Source organism: Rhineura floridana, chromosome 3, assembly GCF_030035675.1.
Source record: "Rhineura floridana isolate rRhiFlo1 chromosome 3, rRhiFlo1.hap2, whole genome shotgun sequence".
In the NCBI taxonomy this organism is placed as follows: Eukaryota; Metazoa; Chordata; class Lepidosauria; order Squamata; family Rhineuridae; genus Rhineura; species Rhineura floridana.
In genome coordinates this window covers 143,609,247-143,628,963 of record NC_084482.1, presented here as the reverse complement: position 1 = coordinate 143,628,963, position 19,717 = coordinate 143,609,247, and the positions used below count along the sequence as shown (strand labels likewise).

Genomic DNA, 19,717 nt, shown 5'->3' with positions numbered 1-19,717 from the left:
ATGGTTTTTTATTTGTTGTAAATGGCTTTGATTTTTTTTAAAAAAAAATGAAATAGCGGTATACAACTAAATTTATAAATAAATAAGAAAATAGTTTGTTTCATTTTAACAAAAGTAAGTTAAAATGTTTTATTTTGCTTATAATCTACATGGCGTAGAATTGAAATCTGTTCATCAGCAACATGATGGCTTCAACAAATGCAGGCAGCTGATCCTCATTTGGGCATGCAACAGAGGTTTGCTGTGGGCAGCTCAGTTAAAAACAACAGAGGCTCGCTGTGGACAGCTCAGTTAAAAATTCATCTGATGACAGACTTACCTGGTGGTATAGTACATAGTACTTTGCTTTTTCTTAATCATGTTCAGGGGACATGGTTTGTACAAATCCATAATTAGAATTTAATCCCAACTTTTTTACTCCCCTTCCTTCCTTTTTTTCTATGCCCCTCCCTTCACTTGGCACAGGTTTCTGTGACCTCAGAGGAATAGGTGTTGTAGTACCCCTGCCTAAATCCAGTTAGTTCCAGAAGCATGAGACACTAATCCCCTTCAACCAAGAGCTTTAGGTGAGATTTGAATGTCAACTGTGCACTATATTATTTTGTACAGTGAACATAGATTTTTAAACTGTCATGGTACTGTGCCTGAGTTGGGGTTGGGAAATGGAAATGGCGACCCTATGAATAGGGTTTTCATGGTAAGCTGTATTCAGAGGGGGTTTACTATTGCCTTCCTCTAAGGCTGAGAGGCAGTGACTCGCCCAAGGTCACCCAGTGAGCTTCATGGCTGTGTGGGGATTCAAACCTGGTGTTCCAGGTCGTAGTCCAGCACCTTAACCACTACACCACACTGGCTCTAGTCCTGTGTAACATAAACACAAGAAGATGATCTCTACAAATGAGCACAAATTTCATCAAACTTTTTGAGGCAAATATTGGGTCCAAGAAGGAGAGGAATAAGGACTGCCCCCCTACATACCCAAGTATATGCTAATACTATGGTCAGTTTTGGAGATGCTTGTAAGATGTTCAGATAACCAAAACTTCCATTCCTAATGAGTAAATTATCTCAGCGTGGGCTTTTTGACTATCAGTGCAAGTATGCATCTGTTAGGTCCAAAAATAAAATTGGGGTGCATTTTTGAGCATGGAGCTTTGAAAGACTGGGGGTGGAAATGAACTACAGGAATGAGGTCCTTCACAAAAATCATGTCATAAAGGGGAAAGTGTTTGGCTACATAGACAATTCCATATCAAGGAGCTGCACCAGAATTTAAGGTATTCATTTAGTGAAAGATGCCAGGGATAGGAGCAGTTAATGCAGCTTTATGGCAACTTTGTTTGGCAGATTTTTTGGGGGAGGGGAGGAGTAGGTGGAAGCACAGCAAATACCTGGTGAAGACAGCTTTCGCTATCAGAATCACAGGCACAAACAGCCATAGTCATGCTTTCCCCTCGGTAAAGCACAACATAGGTAACCAGTGTATTGGTTAAAGTGTTGGATTTGGTTCGAATCCCCACACAGCCATGATGTTCACTGGGTGACCTTGGGCCAGTCACTGCCTCTCAGCCTCAGAGGAAGGCAATGGTAAACCACCTCTGAATGCCGCTTACCATGAAAACCCTATTCAGAGGGTTGCCATAAGTTGGAATCGACTTGAAGGCAGTATATTTACATTTTTAAGCACAACATGCATCCTCATAATATAACTATATCTGAGGAAACTGAAGCTTAAAATGCAAAGCTATGCAGTTGCTCAGATGTGTATAATTCCAGTGCAACTTTTTAGGTAGTGAGAGGATGTATTAAATATAGTGTAGAAACTAAACTTTTAAATTTGTTGTAAGGAAGTATGTTTATGATATAGCCATTTTGGGAAAGTGATTAATACATGCGTAAAGAGCAGGGCTGTGCATGCTGTGAACCAGGGGACTCTACTGAGCGGCAAGTTGAAGCTGTTTCAGGTGGTGGCAGGGCTGGCTCAAGATATTTTGCTGCCTGAGGCAAAGGTCAAGATGGCACTTCCTCCCCATTCTGCACACAGAAGCTGACTGGGCAGGCAGCTGAAATTTGCTTCAATGCTAGAGATGGGATAGTACCCTCTACAGCCCATGAGGCACAGGTTAGCTGAGGGGGTTCAGGACAGGTTATATGGCATACACAGCTCTCCTGGAATGGAGGGGAATGTCTGGGGGGCTCAGGAGGCATAACCAGGGTACTGTTTCTGCTGCTGTCCCCCAGCATCTGCCGCCTGAGATAGTTGCCTCACCATGCTTAATGGAAGAGCTGTCTCTGGGTGGTGGAATTTAGGAGGCTATGTGAAGGCAGGAATTGATGCCTGACTGGTGCAGTGAGACTTCTTGAAGCATTGACCCTAGCACAGAGGGGTATGTGTCATTTGGATTCTGCTTCAGGCAGCAGCATGTCTTGGGCCTGTACTGTTATGCACTGATACAGTAATGTATCAGCTACTTGTTTAAATACGATGTCTCAATCATGGATGAGTAATGGAAAGACGTTATTGGGAAGACAAACATCTAAAGAGTAATCTGGGCCTAGGTCCCACTTGCTGTTCAGTTTTGCTATGAAAATGAAAATTCCGACTTATGGCGACCCTATGAATAGGGTTTTCATGGTAAGCGGTATGCAGAGGTGGTTTTACCATTGCCTTCCTCTGAGGCTAAGAGGCAGTGACTGGCCCAAGGTCACCCAGTGAGCTTCATGGCTGTGTGGGGTTTCGAACCCTGGTCTCCCAGGTCGTAGTCCAATACTCTAAACACTATACCACACTGGCTCCCCTATAGTAGGATATAAAACACTTTTCAAAGATTCTGTGTGGGTGATAAGGACAGAAATGCAATGCTCTCTGGATTTGGTCCACCTAGAGTGATTCTTGTCTGCATCTGTTTGTTTTTTTGATGGAAACTCATACATACTTTGAGTTAGCTGAGTTGGTTTGACAAGTCTTAAAATAATGAAACAAATAACTCTTTTATCAAAGTAAACTAATTCCATAAGAGGTTTAAGCTAATGCTGAGCAGGTACTGGAAAAAAATGGAGGAAGGTCAACTTTTTCCTAATAGGATTTTCTGAGATGCAGTGTTAAATAACTGTTGTGCCTACCTAATAGATGCCTTAATTGCAAGGAGTCAAACTAAACCTGAACTGAAAACTGAAGTATATCAGAAACTGAAACAGGACTATAGCTACAGGTGGTCTTATTGTGGGGGCAGATTCCCAACGAACATTTCATGCCCTCTCTTTATTTCTCAACTGTATTCTTGTAGTCTGATTTGTTTCTATGTGGTGATGCAATTTGTAGCCTGGTTTTATTAGTTGTTTTCTGGGCTTTAATTGTACTTGTGAATTTCTTGTTTTTTTATATAAATGTCTTCATGCTTCTTGCCTTTCTGCCCATGTACAAATGGCACTTTACGTCTTGCCAAATCCTATCTGTTATTTCTAATTTGCATCATTTATCTCTTGTTGGCTTCTCTTGTTCTTTATTTCTGGTGTGACACATTTCTAGGAAATCACTTGCACATTGCCAAAAAAGAAAAGAAAAGCAGGAGTGTTGGGGTGGCAATGCCATGCTGCCACCCTCTCAACATCGGTGTTGCTGCCCCATACCAGGATGGGGCAGGACAGGGTGTTGAGGTTGCACCTGACAAAACCAATCTGGCACTTCCACTGGTGCTCCTGCATAGCTCTGCCCTTACTGCCCTGCCCCCCTCCATCCCAGAAAGCAACAGGGATGGTGGCAGTGTGGCACTGTGCTGATTGTTCCTGCAAAAAAGAAGAAATGCATAATAAAAAACATAGCAAAAGCTGACAGATATTTGCATAACATTTGCATATGTTAATTTATATATTTTGATGCAAATTTATAAATTACTATATTTAAATAGAAATACAATACATCTCACCATAGTGGGGTAGATTGTTACCTGTAAACCGGCTTAGTCTGCTGTCCAGATGTAAATTGTTGATGGACAACCTCAGGGGCCCTGTTCTCCCTTCTGATGAGTCTTTGCCTTTAAACTGGGCTTGGACTGGGCAGCCCTTCAAATATAAGACTGTCTTCTGGCCACCCTATTCATCTTCTTGTATTACAACATCTCTATAAGGTTGATTTTTCATGCAGTTGGGATGTCAGTTATCTGAAATATCTAGCCACATCCTGAGGATAGTTTTGACATGCTTTTTATGGACTGAAGATTTGAGGGGAAAGGATCATGGTAAAATTATACAAGCATACGGCTAGATACTATTGATATTACCTCTACTATGGTTACATACCATAGTAAGAGATCAAATAGTGAAATCAGCACATAAGCTATGTTTATAGGCTTACAAAGGTCTTGAGGGAGTTCTCAAGCATAAATGAATGTTTAAATTTATTGATATTCTTCTTTTCCCCTGATCTGAAACTGAATCAGTGGCATGTGTGCTGAAGGGAAAAAAATCTGATACAGAACTTCAGTTCAGGATGGAGTGTGTGCTGTTGGAGGGTACATAGGCAAGGTCCCACCGGTCAAAACAGCGAGGCTGGTGCGGACCAGAGAGAGGGCATTTTCGATTGTGGCCCCCACCCTCTGGAATTCCCTTCCTTTTGATCTGCGTCATGCCCCCTCCCTTTCAGTTTTCCGCCGAGCCCTGAAGACCTGGCTATTTTTGCTGTACACTGCCCAGAGAGCTATGCTAGTCGGGCGGTATAAAAATCTAATAAATAATAAAAATAATAATAATAATAATTTCTGGGGTGGGTTAGTTTTAATGTTGTTTTAACTGGAAGAGGGATCTAGATAACTATTGACTGTGGTCCTCTTTGTTTTTATACTGTATTTTGTTATGTTGTTGTACGTCGCCTAGAGTGGCCGTTCACTCGGCCAGATAGGCGACTCAAAAATAAAATTTTATTATTATTATTGTTGTTGTTGTTGTTGTTATTGTTGTTATTGTTGTTATTGTTATTGTTATTATAGTATCTGAGGGAAGCAAGAAACTGTGCACCAGGGAACTTAAAATGCAAAGATAGTGGAAGTGGACAGTAGAAGAGTTGCATTTCCCTGTAGTTTGAAATAATCAGCCAAAATCTCTGGCTGATTACTCTTGCTTCTCAGAATTTCAGGTGTTTATATTGAATGATGACTCTAAATTGTGTTTGTCATTTCCCATAGGTGTAATAATAATTTCTTGGTGGTATGACCTAAGTTAGCAATGCAGTCATTATATCTCAAATGTTTAGAATGTCTTCACTAAATGAGTGTGACTTGTAAATATATGAAGTTGTAGCTTCCACAGTGTAACAAAGAGCCGTGGATAGTTTTTTCTTTTAGTAAAATTGTTAGGGTTTAAAATCTTAATGACTAGGAACAGATGCCAGGTGAATAATGTGAAGAATGAATCTGCATAGCATTAAAACATTTGGAAAATGGGCAGGTGGCCCATTCCTCGGGGTTGGTTGCTGCGGAATTCTGTGTTAGCCTTTCATATTCTGTGTAATGAAACACAGAGATGACACCAGATCCTTTGGTCAGCACAAGATGAAGTGTGGACCTTTCTTCTTTGATATAAGCATATCTAGTCAGAAGGTGATCAAGAGGGTTGTGGCACAGCAATTGCAAGTACTCTTGGATGAAACAGATTACCTTGACCCATTCCAATTTGGGTTCAGGTCTCATTATGGGACTGAACTGGCTTTGGTCGCCCTGATGGATGATTGTTATCGGAAGAAGGTCAGGGGGAGTGTGACCTTGTTATCTTACTTAATCTCTCTGCAGCTTTTGATACCATTGACCATGGTATCCTTCTGGGCCGACTTGGTGACATGGGTATCAGAGGCACTGTTTTACAGTGGTTCCAGTCCTATCTCCAGGGTTGTTTTCAGAGACTAGTATTGGGTGATTGTCTTTTGGCCCCCTGGTAGTTGTGCTATGGAGTGCCGCAGGCCACCATGTTGTCCCTGATGCTGTTTAACATCTACAGTATATGAAGCTGTTGGGAGAGGTCATCGGGAGATTTGGGGCAAGCTGTCAGCAGTAGGCTGATGATACCCAGTTCTATTTCTCTGTAACATCTGAATTGAGAGAGGCCATGCAAGCCCTGGACTGGTGCCTGGACTCAGTGATGGGCTGGATAAGGGCCAATAAACTGAATCCTAGCAAAACAGAGGTGCTGTGGGTTGGGTTCCTGAGTTTGGATAATTGGCCAATTGCCTGCTTTGGATGAGGTCATACTCCCTCTGAAGGAGCAGGTTCGTAGTCTGGGGGTGCTCTTGGATACATCTTTGTTGCTAGAGGCCCAGGTGACCTCAGTGGTTAGGAGTGCCTTTTACCAGCTTCAGCTGGTAAGACAGCTGTGGCTGTTTCTGGACCGGGATAGCCTGGTCAGTGTTGTCCATGCACTAGTAACATTCAGGCTGGATTACTATAATGCGCTCTGTGTGGGGCTGCCCTTGAGATTGGTCCAGAAGCTGCAGCTGGTGCACAATGTGGTGGTGTGATCGCTCACTGGGGCATGGTATTGCCAACATGTCACCCTGCTGCTGAAAGAATTGCACTGGCTACCCATTAGCTACTGGTCCAAGTTCAAGGTTCTAGTTTTGGTGTACAAAGCTGTATACAGCTCGGGACCAGGACAAGTGAAACATCGTCTTACCTCTTATATACCCAGTCGATCATTATGCTGTGCAGGTGAGGGCCTCCTGCAGATACCATCTTATCAGGAGTTCCATTTCGCACAACATAGGAAGCTCTGCAGATGAGGGTGTCCTACAAATACCATCTTATTAGGAGGTCCATTCCACAAAATCGAAGAAGCGGACTTTTAGTGTAGGCAGCTTCCTATGCTCCTCTGCAATTGTTTTAACTTTTTATATATGTAGCTGCTTTATATATGTTATTATATTGCAAATTGCTCTGGGATGCCTCCTCAGAGGTGATTCATAAATGAAACAAACAACCACCACAACAGTACAGGCCCTGACTTTATACCCTGTCAAAGTAGTAGTTGTAGCTGATCCTAAATGCCATTTAAGTGGATTATCTGATTGGGCCTTATAGCAATAATAAGCCTTGCATTCTAGATCTAGTATATGGAGCTATTTTCTTACAATGATTGAAGAAAATGACTTGATTTTCAGCACCACAGACTTTGCTTCCTGGCCCCAAATACAGGGACAAACACGCTTCTGTTATTATAAATGGCAAAGTGGAGCCTTCTAGTTGACATGTAGCTTAAACAGCCATAATTTGTGTAATGTGCGTATATAAAGTGACTCCTAAGGTTGGACTTAAAGAAAAGTTGGCTTCAGTTAACAAGTAGAAATCTGCTGGAATATCTTGAGTCTGTATATATGTGTAAGTTTCTGAAATAGTTGAATTATCTAGGAATGGGCAGACTTGCAGGTGTGGAAAGATAACTTCACATCTTCTGGAATTATATTAATTTTACCTTCCAGAGAAGACTGATCTATTCTCTCCTTACCATATTAAATATGAACAGGAGCTGTTTCTATTAAGCAGGTGAAAAATTAATATTTTACAAGATTAGGTGGCTTCTGCCAACATTGTCTTTTGCTATGACTATTTTAAGACAGTTTTGTAATCCAAGTCCTTTTAGAGAGCAACAGAATTAATGCATGCATAACATATTACTCAGAAAATGTGTACAGATTGAGTAGCATATATCCGGCTTATTGTTTATGAACACTTCCTAGGTCAGATGGCGCTAATCAATACCCCCTTCTTGTACTAATATAAACTAGGCATCAATTTCAGATCTTGTGGCTACAGTACTAAAATAAATTTCTCATTTACTCCTTGTTTTAATGAAGTATTGACTGGACTAGAGCTCTGTGTTTATCAGCACAAAAATTCTTTCAGAAAGGAACTATGGGATATTGTGAACTATTTAGAATTCGACATGCCTTGTCTTAGTTCTTTTTATTATTAGATTTGGATATTAAGATGGTAATAATTCAACTGCTGTTATTAAAATGTCTTGTGAATGGTGCCATAGGCAATTGTGGGATAAAGATGTAAATTTCTAAATAAAATAGGAGTATATGTGGGAGGGTGAAATGTCAAAAATAGAAAGCAGTTCATTGTGCTTTTTTTCTGATTCAGAATGTGAACATGCCATGGTTGACTCCTGTTTACATACAAAAAGAAGTCTTAAGTTTAATGTTGACACTAGTTTCATTGTGCGCTATTCCAACACAGAGCTTATATAGACTAGTGGCTGGTAGAAAGAAGGCAAAGTCTATGTTACCACAAGGCTGTGAAGGGAGTAAGTGTATTTGTACTCCCACTTTCCTCCTTTGCAACAGTCAGGATGGTGGTAACAGATGCCAGAGCCAAGCTGCCTAAAGAGCAGCAGTGAAGGTGGCAGAAGGGCACTGAGTACAGTAGAACCTCTTAAGTTCTTTATAGCTCCGTTGTATATCTCCTCAGTCGCAATTGGATCCTTAGACCAGAAAATGTTCTGTCATCCTACACAGTCCTATGTGTACGTACCTAGTTTGTGCAGGGGTGGAGAATGAAGGATCAGGAATCCATGGAACGCTTTCGTAAATGCTCAGGCGGAATCGATTCCTTCCTTTTTTGTTGTTTCTTTGAGAGGTCATGTTGAAAATGGAATAGAAGCCCAAGCTCTAACTAATTTCAAAACAACCAGACAAACAAATTCTACATCGTCATGGATCTCCAATAATCTCATCACTGATGTCCTTAAAATACTAATGGCCTGTTGCTCGGGGCATGAAACAACCATGCTAGCCATCAGGATGGATGTCACCACCATGGAGTGGGCGAAGTCCCTGCACATGGGAGTATCCCTGGATATGGACTGCCTTCAAGTCGATTCCGACTTACGGCGACCCTAGGAGTAGGGTTTTCATGATAAGCAGTATTCAGAGGTGATTTCACCATTGCCTTCCTCTGAGGCTGAGAGGCAGTGACTGGCCCAAGGTCACCCAGTGAGCTTCATGGCTATATGGGGATTCAAACCCTAGTCTCCCAGGTCATAGTCCAACACTCTAACCACTGCGCCACACTGGCTCTCTATGCCTGGATCTTAAAAGGTTGTCAGTATAATAGCCATGATTTCTAAATTTGTGGCTGATGCATCCATCCTGCTGAGCTTTGGTAGGCAGCACTGGCTGTCATTAGGCAGAGCAAGGCAGCAGATGCTGAGCATTGGGGAAGAGCAGAGAGGTATTGGTGGAAAGAGCTCTGTAGACCAGAAGCCTGTCATGCATCCTCTAAAATAGCTTGTTGCTCTTAGGAGGATGCTGCCCCATCACAAGTGGTGAAATGACAGTCAACTGCCTGCCTTGCCGGCTTTCGTACATGGGATGGGATGGCACCATCTTGTCTTTTGCCTCAGGCACAATATGCCTTGGGCCATCCCTGTTGTTAGGACTGTGTTAGTTGGGATATAGGACAGGAGGAATCACTAACGCACTGGAGAGTGGATATCATGGAATGTGGGCTGAAAGTGTCACTGTGCCACAGGAAAAGAACAACAACAACCTGGGGTTATGTGAGAGACTAGAGAGAAAAGACCTTATCAGCATCCTTCAAGAGGCATGCAGAGCTGATAAAGGGGGGGGGAATCTTACTAGCTGATGAAACTATAATTGTGTAATGTAGCAGATAGACCCTGCCTGGCTCCATTATGTTTAATGAAAACAGTGTGGTAACACTGAGGCAATAGTGTCTCTTCTGAAATAATGCAGAAAAGCCACAAACAAGATCTATGAGGTTACAGGAAAGATTTTTCATAGGTTCTGCAAACACAAGGGATTTCTAACATTAGCACCACGAGCCAAAATTCTTGAATATACAGTAGGGCCCCACTCATACGGCGGGTTACGTTCCGGACCCCCACTGTAAAGCAAAAACCGCTGTAAAGCGGAACCCATTGAATAGAATGGAGCGCGATGCCTGAAAACCGCTTTAAAAGTGGAACAAGCGCCGTATGAGTGGGGCTTTAGTCTAATTGCATCTAATTGAGACCGCTGTATTAGTGAATCACTGTAAAGCAGGGCCCTACTGTATACTGTGCAGTCTCAATGAGTTTCTGAGTCTCATTGTTAACTGAAGATGCAGCAGTCAGTTGATTCCATATCAAATACTTCTTTGAAGAAAATTCCTGAAGGGTGTGCAAGACTGATCCATAGATTATTCACAAGTCCAATATGTAATTTCCCCCTCTTTTAGACACTGTTTGTGAGTGTGATTGCAGCTGCTGTTTTCTGTTAGGGTGGTGGGGATGCTTTCTTCTTTGCTGAAGTAAGTGGGCCAACACTTTTTCTCACTGGCATAGTTATACAATGTATGTTCCATTGAAAGTAATGCGGCCCAGGAAATCACTGTTACCTTTTAGTTGTGTGTCCAAATGCATACTAGAACAATGCCATTTCTGAACACTTCATTACTTTCAATGGGATGCGCAAATGGATGTGTTTCCCAGACCATGGCTGTCTTGGCAATGGAGTTGTCTTGGCAATGGAGATGTATTCCTTACTATCCCCGACACCCATCTCCTTGTGCCCAGTTGCAAATGTGTACAAATTTGAAAAAATGCTAGCAAGGAGATTTAATTTTGCAGGACTCAGCAGTACTGAATTTTAAGTCCCCAAACTGGGAGGATCTCCAAATCCTCTCCTGCTGGGGTGTGAAAATGCCTGTTCTTCTAACTGCTCAACAGAAGGAACTTCACAGCAAGTCCAGCTTTTTCTCATTCCTGTATGGCATGCAAACATTTCCTCTTCTACAAAACTACTGAATCTGTCATCTTTTGCATCTCATCACAGTAATTTAGAGATTTATTGATGTAATTTATTCTTTTATGTTTCAGCTTTTAAACTTATTCTGCTACTCTGACAAGCAGCCCTGGATTATGGTGGCACTATGGCAAAACCTCTTGTGACTTCCCAGACATCACAAAGCCGCTCACAGCCCATTTGCATTCAGGACAAACAAACAGAAATTACTATTTATTTCAACTCCAATGAATACCCTTTTTAGGGTGCAATCCACCCTTCCCATGCACCACAATGAGTTGAATGGGGCAGAGGTTTCCCTTTGTCCAGCCAAAAATATCTCTGCTAGTTTCTGCCAACAGTTTTACTCCACTGGTGTGGAGCTTCCTGCCAGTGGTAGCCCAATGAAAGCTCCAAAATGAAGCATTCTGTAGGAGTGGAAGGGAGTAGCCGAGCTGGCCCAGAAACCACTGGGTCCTGTTCTGGCCCCACTACCATCACTTGATGGCATTGGGGCCAATCTGGGCTTGATTGCTGTACCAACCCCAGGCTGGCATAGCCCAGAACAGGATTTTGCCTCGCTGCCCACCTTCTATCCCAGTCAACATGAATGACAAGGCTGTGGATGCAGCAATGGCTATTCCTCTTCATGCTGCCCTTCCCAGCCAGGATTGCTGTATCACTCTGTTACGCTGCTTCAAAATTTCAAAAGTTAATTTAGCTGATTAGAAGCCATTTTGTTAAGTAAGCAATAAATAAATAAATAATAAAGTGACTTACGCAGGTGCAGCTAATACCTGTTGGAGGACCTCAAGTGGCAAAGAAAAGTCTCTTTAAGTAATCCATAATGCTTTTGCTAGAACTCTTGCATAGCGAGGTGGTTTCATATTAGTGTAGGGCCTATAAATCCTGGAGAGGCCTTTTCATGCATGCCACATCTTTGATTACAATTACACAAAGGCAGCGTGTTTCAGTGTCAGTGGGGCCAGCAACTAAAACATTGATTGAAACTGCTTTTTAGTCGGACTTCCGGGAAGGGTGACTTAGCCTGTGCCTGCTTTTGAGACGGGCTCCTGCCTCAAAAGAAGCTTATTCAGATATATCAGTCAGTTTTTTCTTTTTTTTTGACTGATTAAACTTCTCCCGGGTAGGGAGAAACGAAGAGATTAACCTCAAAGCCTATTTTTGTTGGGACGACCAGATCTCATTAATTTATGGGACGAGGTCCAGCCGATGAAGGTGGGACGGATTTTCAACAGCAAGCTCTATCTGTTAAAGCGAACGTTCATCTTATCTTCTAAGAGAGAACGCATTAACAGGCAAGCACCCTTCTTTCTATATTTTTCTTTTACTTGACTTAAATTGTTGCTGTTTAAAAGAGATTTGCCAGATTGATCGGTTTTTGACATCTCACTGGGGAGCCGTAACTTCTCTCTGCTACGCACTAATTAATAGCTTATCTCTGTTTTTGTTGCAAAAAGCTGTCCTGGATTTGCATTCTAAAGATACACACAGAAGAGGGATTTCTATTCCAGATTTTTATTTTGAAAAATATTATACTGTTTTGAGACTACTCTCTTTTTGGTCTATTTTATTTTGACGAATCTGTTTCTTGACGATTGCCATTAATTGTTTCGATCCTGGGAACTGCATTTTGTTTACTTAACTATTGGAGAGATAAGGCTGTCTGCTCTGTTTATACTGTGATGTCACCAAGTCTGGAGTATTAACCCAATTGTTGCTGAAATAAGAAGTGGTTTTCCTATATTTTTCTTTTAAAATGGCAATTAAGAAAGTGGCTGAGAATCTGGAAATAACTATGTTTCAGAAAATAATGGATGAGATTGAGATAACGAAAATTGAATTGAGTAAAATGAAGCAGGAGATTAAAGATATAAGGGTCCCTGTGAGAGAGGTGACCCTGGAAGGGGTCCCTGTGAGAGAGGAGACCCCGGAGATTGGAACAGGGGTCCCTGTGAGAGAGGAGACCCTGGAGACTGGAATAGGGGTCCCTGTGAGAGAGGAGATCCCGGAGATTGGAACAAACGTGGAACAGGAACAAGATTTGGAGTCTATGGATTTTAGAAATAAAATCTATTGTTTGGAACTCAATGTTATCTCTGAAGAAATTAATGAAGATTCTAGAGATAAAGTTATCAATGGCATGGATTATCTTCTGGACTGGAATGATGTGATGGAGCCCAATATAGAGAAAATCTATGGAATTAACTGCAGCCATGTGACAATGGAAAAACTTTTAAGAGATGACCCAGTGTATTTTGAAAAAAAGAACAGAGATATGATTTTACAGCAGTATTTCAGCAACCTATTCAGAATGGATGGCAAGAAAATATTTGGGATAGAGGTAATTCCCATCAGACTCTTACTATATGACTATGGCTTTGACAGCAAGATTATTATGGAATACTGATAATGGAAGATTGGATATTGAAATTACTGGACTTAACAAGACTACTGAAGATGGAAGATGGAAAATGGAACTAATAGAGATAATAGAACAATGGCTACTGAAATTACTGAACCTAACAGATTCTGATGTGATGGATTAATTGAAATGTTTATTTTGACTATGGTTATGACAATAAGATTATCATAATTAGTAATGAGATGGATTAATCGATATGCTTATCTGGAAAAAAAAAATTGATAGATATATTTCTTAAAGAATTGAAATCTCTCTTTGACTTTTTGTGGAAAGAATAAAGTAATGTTTATGAGATTTGATGATTAAGTAAGATAACTACTGGAGGAAAGTGATTTTATAATATGACTTAAGAGACAGGATTGCTATATATTATAGACTTATAACTGATTTGATCTTTGACAAATGGGAAGTCAATATTTTACTCTTTATTTTTTATTTTTGTTTTTTTTTTTTTCTTTTTTTCTTTTTGTTTAACTATTTTTGATTTTGTTTTTTGTCTTTGAATGTTTTATGATTTTGTCTTGTATGTTTTATGAAAATTTGAATAAAAATTATTGAAAAAAAAAAAGAAACTGCTTTTTAGTCTCAGGACACACTTGAAGCCTTTATGCCCTGTCATGAAGTAGCAAACAGCTCTAATTACAACCTGGCATTGCAATCCTCCAGTGACCCATTTTGAATCTGCCTATGCTTTGCAAAATACAGAGAGTAGAATACACAGAAAGAGTTTTTTTCTCTCTTGTTTGTCTGGGCAATAGAACAGTGTGTTTTGGAGTTAAGGACAGCTGCCTAGAACGAATAACTGCTCCACAGGTCCTAAAAGCTACCATTGACACATTTGACATATTTTTTCCTGAGCTATTATGAGGAACTGAAATCCTATGCTCACATCATATATGCTTTCTTTTGCTTCTTGATACATACAGAGCATTCTGCAGAATAATTAAAACTGTTTTCCTAATGCTTTTTTGCACTTATTGAGTGTGAGGCTGATTTGCCACTCTAGGAGATCTCTCTCTCTCTCTCTCTCTCTCTCTCTCTCTCTCTCTCTCACACACACACACACACACACACACACACACAGAGAGGGGGGGGGGAGGTTGCCAGGTCCATGGGCTGAGACTGATCCTCTAACTTGAGGAGAAGAGAAAGTCAGCCAAGTGCAGGTGTTCTTGCAACTCTGTAATGGGAAAAACCACAAGGTGGAATTCTCCCTTCCCCCTGCACAACTTTTAAAGACACAGAAAGACCTCTTGGAGGCTGGGCCTGGCAACCAAGAGGTCTTCTGTATCTTTAAAAGTTGTGCAGGGGGAAGGGAGAATTCCACCTTGTGGTTTTTCCCATTACAGAGTTGCAAGAACACCTGCACTTGGCTGACTTTGTCTTCTCCTAAAGATACAAGATCAGTCTCAGGCCATGGACCTGGCAACCCTAACTCACACACACGCACGCACGCACGCACGCACGCACGCACGAGAGAGATGCATATCATATAACTTTTGGTCCCAGAACTTAGTCTTCTCCCTGAAGTGCTAGTTTTCTGTATACCGAGTTTCTGATATGGGGGGCATTTAAACACACAAACTTCCATCTATACTCAAGATTGGCACAGTCCTATTAGAGATGTACCACAGAATATTTCAGAACATTTACTTTGGGTCTGAATGTTTGGAGCTGGTAGTGGAGAGTTGGTTTGAAATGTGCTTTTCTGATTTTTTCCTGGTTCCAGAGAGAGTTAGTTAACCAGAAAAGTACACTTAAAGCTTTGTGAGATCTTTGTGATTTTTTTATTTAATTGTGGGATAGTTTGGCAGAAAACAGTTTCCATCCAAATGCTTTGAAGAGCTGGACAAGATGAGAATATTGCATTCTATTTTTAAAAAGTCAAAACGTGGGTCTAGTTATCTCTGGCCCACATCAATAACCTATTGTGTCTATCTTTCTTAAGTTCTTTAGTGGACACGTAAATGAATCTGTAGACATCACTAATACCACCTAAATACATACTACACACTGGGTCTCAGGCTTGTCACCTTTGCACTAGAACTATTCTTTGCCCAGTTCCCTTATTGGCCTAATCATGTATATAAAAGTCCAGTATCTACCTTATGACTCATGTAATCTGAATACCTGAAAGATCATCTTACCCCTTATATACCCAGTCGATCACTGTGCTCCACAGATGAGGGCCTTCTGCAGATACTGCCTTATTAGAAGGTCCATTCCACATAATGTAGGAAGTGGACCTTTAGTGTTGTGACATCTACCCTTTGGAATTCCCTCCCCTTAAATATTAGACAGGCACCACCTCTGTCATCTTTTTGGCACCTACTGAAAACCTTCCTCTTTCATTAAGCCATTTAAGTAGAGACCTTATCTCAGTCTGCATTGGTTTTGGAATTGCTTTTTAAGATTTTTTTAAAAGTTGTTTTTAAGATGTTTTGTTTTTGAGCTGTTTAAAGATGTTTTTAGTGTTTTATCTCTTGTTTGCTGGCCTGGGCTCCTTCTGGGAGGAAGGGCAGGATAGAAATTTAATAAGTGATGATGATGATGATGATAACAACAACAATAATAGGATCTAAGGCCTGTCTACACCCATTTACTTAGTTTCTTCAGTGCAGAATCATAGTTTCCTCAAACAGGCAGTAACATGTTTGCCTTAGCCTGCCCATGGTGATACAGCATGTGCGGAGCAAGCTAAAAGGAAATAATTTCTTGCTGCTGCTGTCATGTTTCTATGAACCCTAGGTTGAGAGAGAAAAGGAAGGAGCCTGAACAGAACTGCTCCTGAACGTTGTTTTTAAGATGCAGTTCAGAATAGTTTATTCTACTTTATGTTCTATGCTGAAGGACAGTGCCCCTTTGGGAATATAAAACAGCTTTATGATCCAGACAATTGGCCTATCTAGCCTACTGTTGTCTACTCCAATTAACAGCTTTGCAAGATTGCAGGACATATTTGTACTAGACTTACAAGATAATAAAAGATGAACTAGAAACATCGAAACTACGGAGGCTAAGTTGCAACTGAGAATAGTTTGTGGCTTTGCAATTTATTTTTATTTTGTACCTAATGTGGTGGCTGCTGCATGATACATATTTCTGTATACAGTAGGGCTCCGCTTTACGGCATTCCGCTTTACGGTGTTCCGCTGATGCGGCGGCTTTCAATCAGGGAAAATTCCCCGTTTTAAAGCCGATTTTGCCATTTTCGCGTCATTTTCACATGACGTGACCCATTAAAGTCAATGGGTTCTGCTTTATGGCGATTTCCGCTTTACAGCAGGGGCCTGGTCCCTAACCTGCCGTATAAGCAGGGCCCTACTGTAGTTATCCTGGAGCATACTGGCCATGTCTGTGTCCCTTCACTCATGAGACGCAAGGTGTTCTTGCAAACTTTGTGTGTGTTAAGAATTCTAAATTTTTCGTGCATAATTAAGTTTCAGCTGAGTGTGTTTTATTGTGTTGCTTCTTTTTATTTTGTGAGATTATAAATATGTATTTTGCAATTCATATTTCTTCCTAAACCAATGCTGGTATAATTTAGGGTTACCCTGACATTAGCTTGCCATGCAAGGTACACCTGCTGACTTCCCTTAAGTATTAAAGTTGCAGTAGCCCTTTCTCTTTTTTACCTGGCTACCCTGTTTTAATTAATGTTTTTATTATGTTTTTGTGGGATTGAGGTCACCACCTTTCTTCTTTGGCTGAGGCCAGTTTTTAAAACAAACATACTGTATAATCTGGGCCGGTTTAGCTACTAAATTAACAGAGCAATCCAAACCGTATGAAGCCAATGTAATTTGTGCCAGCCGAAATTAAGCCAGAGTGAGTTATCCCTGTTCTAAACTCTTTTCAGGAGCAGGGCTGCTGCCAGCTGATCTGGCCCCTGAGCCTGGTAGAGGGAAAACAAGCCTTTAGAGCAGAGTTTGACTTAAACCCTTTTTAGCCAGTGTAACTGCTGCCAGGTTGCTTGATCATGTGACCAAGCTGAAAGGAGTTTGTAATAGGGGCAAGTCTTCCTTTCCTTCCCCTTCCACACCCCTTTTTGAGACTTGCTTTGGCTGAGGATTTACAGAATGGTGTATCACTGGGACTTCAGCTAGCATCATCCTGGCTGAATCCAGGCTCAGCCAGAGAACCACATATTCCAGTCCTTCCTCATCCTGGCTGATCTTGGCTTTGGATTCCTGCCTAAATGTGTAGTAAACAATGGCACCGTTGAAAGTTTGAGTTGTGTTGTAGCACAGAAAACATGCCATGAAAGGAACATATATAATTTACCTTTTACGCTGGGTACATTTTAAGCTGCCCACATATCACATGATAGGGGAAGAGCTGCCAAATTCCCTATGTAGGACTATGTAAATTATTAGTGTCAGGCGGAAAGTTACATGAAGTTTTAAATATAATGTGTATATCATAACGTGCATAGCTTCCTTAAGTTCCTTTGATGAATATCTCTAAAAAAACCAAGATCATAACTACGCAGTTCCTGTCCGTTTAACTTCTGTTGAAAAAGCTGATTTTGCTAATGTGAAATATTGAAATCTATGGTATATTTGATTCTTTTTAACATGATGTATGTCATTTGAAATATCTAATAACGTCTATTTAATTATATTTTCTTCAATAAATGGTTCAGGCAATCAGTACATTGTCCAATATAGTTAATAGACCTTTAAAAACTCTATAGGGAATGTAAGGTTTTTGTGAAGCTTTTAATTTTGGATTGTGACCAAAGAAAGATAATGGTTAATCCTTTTTCACTTATGTGACCAATACATAAAAGTAATGATAAACGCTAAAGACCAGCATCCTATGAAATCTAATATAAAATCTTCTAAATTAAAATATTGACTCTGTAACTCAAGGTTAATTATTTGAATTAAAAGAAAATGCAGCTTTTGTAGGAGAATGACCAGATACGAATTCACAGTATGCAAGCAACAATCACAATACTAAACCTATCCAATAAAAGATTCAAACCTGACACTTCTTAATGCAGTGTTTTCCTAATCCCTACTGGTAACCTTGCAGAGCAACAGCAAAATATTGTCTTTAGCAGCCAAGTGACTGCAAAACAAAACCTGTTTCCATATGTTGTCCAGTTTTTTTCCCCATTTCTGCCAAATGCTTTGGCTGAGTCGAGGTTTCACCTTCATGCAGGAACAAATTCTTGTACTGTAGACTGTTCAAATCTTAAGGCTGCTGAAACTCCTAAGTAGATTGCCTTGATGGCTTTGGGCCTGAACCATAAATTCAAGGTACACGCTAAGTTATTTTCCAAATGAGATTCCTCACTGCCGCCAAGACTTGCCATCGCTGAGCCCTCGACCTTGTTTATATCATGTAATAAGAAATGCTGGTGGTGCAAATACATTATTGGTCCTTCACCACTCAAGTCTTTACACCAACTACAAATACCTGGAACCAGAGCTTGGAAGTAACTCGTTACAAATAACAAGTTACTTGTAATTTATTACTTTTTTGAGTCATGAATGGGTAACTTCGTTACATTTTGCTGTAACAGAACGAGTGGTAATTTCATTACTTTTCAGCTGCAACTGTAATGTTTCTGGTGTTACTTTTGGGCGTTACTTGGGGAAGCAGGGGAAGTCTTCTGCTGTGATTGGTGGACGAAAGACATGTGCCTCATACTGGGCTTCTGCTCAGTGTCGCTCTTCCCTTGTGCTCTGTGTTAGGAGGCCATGAGGGAGGAGGTGGAGGGAGAAAAAAATTGCTTCAAGAATGGATGGTGGTGGAGAAGAAAGGAGAAAGCCGGAGGGCAAGGATGGAGGAGGCGGCAGCAGCAGCAGAATGGAGGTGAAGAGCTCTGTGTGTGTGTGTGTGTTAGGGTTAACAGACCTTTCTGGCTTTCAGGGGTGATCTCCGGACTCACTCCAGATGCCACTTGCCCTCCCCCTGCCTGCTAGCACACTGGCCCTACCACCCCCACCCACCCCCGTTTGCTCACTCCCTCACTCATCCTAATGACCCCCACCCCTCCTCACTCACTCCCTCACTTGTTCTAATGCCCCACCCCTGCTCTCCTGCCCACTTGCTTGCCGACCGCTCACTCCCTCACTCATCCTAACGCCCCCACCCCTGCTCACTCGCCCCCCATTCATTCGCTCACTCGGCCTAAGGCCCTCCCACCCCCGCTCTCTTGCCCCCACTCTCTCACCCCCACTTGCACTCTCTCACTTGTCCTAATGCCCGCCCACCCCCTGATCTCTCACCCCTGCTCGCTCCCTCATCTCCTGCTTTCTCCTGTTGTATGGATCTCAATCTTTCCCACCACCCCTTCCTCTTCTTTGGGTCTCTTAGGAAGAAAGCCCTCTGCAGAAGGCCACATGAATTTTTACATTCTTCCCTGTCCCATCACTGTGCTCTGATTTTTTCTTTTCTTTTAAAGAAAGGAAAGATGGATGCTCTTCCCCCACTTCACTCTCCTTCTCCTTCTGTCCCCCCTCCCCTTCCTTTTTGGGAGCATTCAC

At 41.4% G+C, this 19,717-nt stretch overlaps 1 protein-coding gene across 8 annotated transcripts in view; it reads left to right on the top strand.

Annotated features, from left to right (window-relative positions):
* Window positions 1–19,717, top strand: part of WNK2 (WNK lysine deficient protein kinase 2) — a 225,428-nt gene that overhangs the window by 8,886 nt on the left and 196,825 nt on the right. The gene's annotated exons all lie outside the window — the stretch shown is intronic.